General features: G+C 58.2%; 2 protein-coding genes across 2 annotated transcripts in view; both read left to right on the top strand.

Annotated features, from left to right (window-relative positions):
• The window catches only part of CUNH20orf194 (chromosome unknown C20orf194 homolog), a 732,083-nt gene that overhangs the window by 116,488 nt on the left and 610,590 nt on the right, over nucleotides 1-5,005 (top strand). The gene's annotated exons all lie outside the window — the stretch shown is intronic.
• Nucleotides 1-5,005, top strand: part of ADAM33 (ADAM metallopeptidase domain 33) — a 34,852-nt gene that overhangs the window by 3,349 nt on the left and 26,498 nt on the right. The gene's annotated exons all lie outside the window — the stretch shown is intronic.

The raw sequence follows: 5,005 nt of genomic DNA on the forward strand, positions 1-5,005 counted from the left end.
AAGATGCGGAATTTGTAGGACCCATGAGGATGTGGAGTGTGCAGGATCCATGAGCAGGACAAGGAGTTTGCAGGATCTGTGAGGAAGGTGTGGAGTTTGCAGGATCCATGGGCAAGATGCGGAATTTGTAGGACCCATGAGGATGTGGAGTTCCCTCTGGGGGAAGAACCTTTTCCAGATATCCAACCCAAACCTGCCCTGTCCCAGCTCCAGCCATTCCCACGGGTCCTATCCCTGATCACCACAGAGAAGGGAGTCCTTGGAAGCCTGTGGGGAGGAGAGCACATCAGGACATCTCTTCCCAGGGCTGCCCTGCTGGCTGTCACACCCCCCTGCCACCCCCTCCATCCCCAAATCCACTTTCCGAGCTGCCTGTGGTCACCCTCTCCTGGGTTTGGCCCCTTTCCCGGCTCCGGGATCAGCCGGATCCGCAGCTGCCCCTCAGCAGCTGGGCCTCCTACCCGGAATCCGGGGGGGGTCTGGGGGCTGTGCTTTCCTTCTGGATCCTTCTGGATCCATCCAAACCCCTTCCCAGCACTGGTGCAGAGGGTTCTGAGGAGCTGTTCTGGCTGGGGGTGGAGCAGATTCCCTGCTGGGAGGTGACTTTCCCTGGTGGCTTTCCCTGCTTCCAAGTGAGACCTCCTTGCTCCAGGTGGAAGAGCCTTTGGAGAGGGGGTTTGTGCTTGGAGGAGCTGGATGGTGCCTTTTCCCAGGGGATTCAGTACTGGCTGCTGCTCCAGGAGCTAAAATAGCCCGTGTGGGTGCTGTGGTGAGCCTGGAGAACCATCCCCTCCCTGCCAGGCAGCCCCAAATCCATCTATATTTAAGCTGGAAGGCACTTGGGATGGGCAACACGTGGCAGCAGGAGGTTTATTTATGCTCCTGCCAACACCCAAAATGATCCTTTTGGGGGGGGTGGTGTGTGTGAAATCGCAGCCATGTGATTTTGGGGGGGTTCAGGAATCACTGGGGGGCTCCAGGGCAGGTCCTGGAGTATTTCCTGGCATCTGCTCTGCCTCCAGCTCCAGCCAGCCCGAAACAAGGAGGCTCCTGTTCCTGGAGCAGGGGGAAGGAGGGGAGAGGGAGGGTGGTCGTGGCCGGGAGGCTTCGTGGGGAGGAACAACGGGGACAACCAGGCACAGCCCCAACCCGGCCCTTTTCGCTGCTGACATTCGTGGTTTTAGGCTCAGTTTAGCCCGTCCCGTCCCCACCCCGGCTCCTCCCGCCCTCCAGCAAAGATCCTGGAAATAAATGCGGCTTTGGGAACGCCGCCAGCCCCGCTCTGTGCGTCCAGGAGTCTGTGAGGAGGCAAAATCCAGGTCCATGAAATGACGGGTTGGAGTTTGGTGACACCCCCCACCCCCCCCTCCCTTCCCGAGGCTCCTTCGTCCCTTCCCTGGGGGCTGCTCCTGGTGCAGCAGGTGGGATGGATGCCACATTCCCCTCTTCCTGGAGGAGGGAGGTGGATCCAGGGGGTAAAAAGGAGGCTGGTGGTGGTGGCCCGCTGTGGGCGGGCTGGCACTGGCGCTGGCACGGCGCTGGGTGGGCTGGACCTTCCTCCCCACCCTCCCCTCCCCTCCCCTCTCCCATTGTTCAGGGCTCAACTCCCCGAGGGCTCCCGAGCTCCCAGCACACATGGAAGTGATTTTGGAGAGGCCTGGGATGGGAGGGGGTCGTGGGGACCCTGATTGCAAACAGCTCCCCCCTGGTCGTGCTGGCTGTGGTGGGATCCTGTCCTGGCATCCTCCTCCTCCTCCTCCTCCTCCTCCTCCTGCCCCTTCCCCCGGGATTGGGATGTGAAGGGAAGGTGCCAGAGCTGACCTTGGGCTTTTCCAGCCCCTCACAAATGGAAGTGGAGGTTGTATCCAGCATCCTGACCTGGGTGTCCCACTGGTTATCCAACCCTGAGGAATGGGAGTCTCACGTCCCCTCCCTTGGGACTCACCCAGCCTTTCCTGCTGCCCATGGTGTTCCTGCCTCTTTCCTTTCCCTTTGGAATTGCTTTTTCCCAAATGTGGTTTCTTGCTGCAGTGATTTTAAACTGCCAGAGGGCAGGGATAGGTGGGATGTTGGGATGAAATTCTTGGCTGTGAGGGTGGAGAGGCCCTGGCCCAGGTTGTCCAGAGAAGCTGTGGCTGCCCCTGGATCCCTGGAAGTGTCCAAGGTCAGGTTGGAGCAACCTGGGATAGTGGAAGGTGTCCCTGCCCGTGGCAAGGGGTGCAACTGGATGGTCTTTAATGTCCCTTCCATCCCAAACCATTCTGGGATCTTAAGGGAGCAGGAGAGCTCCTCACCTTCCCTCTGTGTCTCTCCTGGCGCCCCATCCCCGTCTGGGAAAGCACCTTGGCACTGGGGGAACATCCTTCCACCCTTTGCTTCCCCTCACACTGCAGGATCATTCCCTGGGGCCCTGGAGCAGCCAGTGTCTCCCTGGCCTGGGATGGGATGTGACCATTCCCTTCATTCCCTTCATCCTCACCGAGGAACTCGGATGCAAACTTGGAGCATCCCGTCCGGTCCCGGGATGGGATCCCGGAGCCTCGGGCCCCTCCCTGGGGAGCTCTGGATACACACTGGGCTCATGGCCCTGCTCCAGAGAAGGAAGGAGGGAGGAGAGGACTGCCTGTGGTTTGGGATGTGCTGCAGGTGCCGAGGACAGGACACGCTCCTGCCCATCTGCTTCCCACTGGGAAACCCTTTTCCCTGTGTGAGGTGTGGCAGGACTGAGCAACCCCTGCTGTGCTCCCTGTTTGCTTTGAAACAACCCCAACCCTGCCTGGATTGCCCTGCTTCCCTTGGCTCCCTGGGATGCTTTTCCAACGAGCAGCTGCAGCCAGAGGCTTGTCCTTGAGGTCTTGGATCCTGATCCCTGTGTGGATGTTGGACAAGGTGATGCAATTCCCAGGCTGTGCTGCTCAAACCTCGCTGGGATCCAGCTGTCTGGGGAGGACCCGGCTCAGCTGTGCTGCTCCAGCTGGAAAACCCATCTCCAAATCATCCCTGGAGCATCTCCTGGTAAGTCGGATCCCCGTTTTCCCCGGCACATCCGGGCCTGCCTGTGCTCATTTAGGAAATCAGGACTTGTGGGACCTGCCTGAGCAGATGGATTGGCTGGGATTTGGACGTGGATTTTTGGCTTAACCATTGATTTCCCGAGGAGCTCGGTGCTCCTTGAGCTTCCCAGCAGGAATGGAGGAGGAAGCCTGGGAGAGCAGGATGTCTGGGAGCTGTGGGAAGAGCAACTCAACCCCCTTGGCCTCGGTTCCCGTGGAAACATCCTGTGGTTTTCCTGATCAATGGAGGGAAAAAGTAAACCAGACTTGAGCTGGGCCACTCACGGACTGGGACATGAGCTGACATTCCAACCTCTCCCAGCCCAGCCCCTGGTGGGATTGGCTTTGCTGGGATGTCCTGGAGAGGGGCCACCACTTCCACATCCAGCCAGGGCTGAGGGAAGGTGGATCCTGCAGCCCCTGGCAAGTACTGGGGGATTCTTTTCATGGTTATTGGAGAAAGGAGGTGGAGGAGGAAGATTCCAGAGCCTGGGAATATGCTGGAGCTCAGGATTGTATTGGAACCTGTGAAGACTGCTGGATCCCAGAAGGATTATGGAGCTTGGAATGTGCTGGATCCCAGGAGGATGCTGAGCCTGGGGTGGTGGTGGAGCCCAGGATGACACTGGAAGTTGGGATGTTGGAGCTTGGAATGTGCTGGAACCTGGGGCAATGCTGGAGCCTGGGATGATGATGAAGTGTGGGATTATACTGGAGCTCAGCGGGAAGATACTGGAGCCCAGGAGGATGCTGGAGCCTGGGATGATACTGGAACCTGGGATGGTGCTGGAACCCAGGATGGTGCTGAATCCTTGGATAATGGAGCCCAGGATGATGCTGGAGCCCAGAATTATATTGGAACTTGGGGAGATGATGGATCTTGGAATTATGCTGGAGCCCAGGATGATGCTGAAACCCAGAAGGATGCTGGAGCCCGGGATGATGCTGGAGCCTGGAATGTTGTTGGAGCCCAGGACAGTGCTGGACCCAGGAGGATATTGGAACCTGGAATGATGTTGGAACCTGGAATGATGTTGGAGCCGAGGACAGTGCTGGACCCAGGAGGATATTGGAACCTGGGATGATGATGGAGCTTGGAATGATGCTGGAGCCCAGGAAGAATCTAATCCCTGCTCATTCCTGGTGTGCAGCATCTTGGCAGGCCCTGCTCCCTGCCAGGCTCAAGGCAAAATTACCAGTGTTTAACTGATTAATTAATTAATTAATTAATTAATTAATCCACTTTCCTGGCCTCAGAGCTGGGTGATTTGGCTCCTGACTGGCACAAGTGCTGCTCCCATTCCCATTCTCCCTCTTTTTGCTGCTCTGGATCTCTCCAGGGGCTGAGCTGGCCCCATCCCAGCTGGAATCGGGATCCATCCCCTCCCGGATTCCTCAGATTCCTCGGGGGAAACTGAGGCACCGGGAAGGGAAGCGCTTGTGGTGCATCACCTGGCAGGGATGGGACCCAGATCCCAGCGGCAGCCGTTGGTTTCCCAGCCTTTGCAATTGGGACAGGGAGCTGTAAGCGCCGGGATAACCCTGGACAAAGACATGTGCCTTTAAGACGGCAGCTGGGAAAAAGAGCTTTTTGCCAGGAAAGGCCCTTAAGTCGAGGCAGGGAGTAATTGCTGGGGAATTCAAAACCGGGAAGGAGCCGGCAGGGACTTTGGGGGGGAAAGAGGAGGAGGAGGAGGAGGAGGAGATGGAAAGGGCTGCGGGGAGCAGGCGTTGGGGAGATCAGAGAGGGAAAAAAAAAAAAAAGGGGAGGGCGAGAAGGGGGGGAAAGAAGGGAAACGGCAAGAAAAATGTCCAGACCATGTTTGGCCAGGGAGTGATGTTTGGATAAGATCATGTTCCAAAAATACAGCCCGTTCCCACCAGCGCCGAAGGAGGGGGGGGGTCCTGTGGCCCCCCCGGGTTCCTCCTGCGGCTCCACGCGGGGCCCCGCG

This window comes from Lepidothrix coronata, unplaced genomic scaffold (genome assembly GCF_001604755.1).
Source record: "Lepidothrix coronata isolate B3197 unplaced genomic scaffold, Lepidothrix_coronata-1.0 Scaffold156, whole genome shotgun sequence".
In the NCBI taxonomy this organism is placed as follows: domain Eukaryota; kingdom Metazoa; phylum Chordata; class Aves; order Passeriformes; family Pipridae; genus Lepidothrix; species Lepidothrix coronata.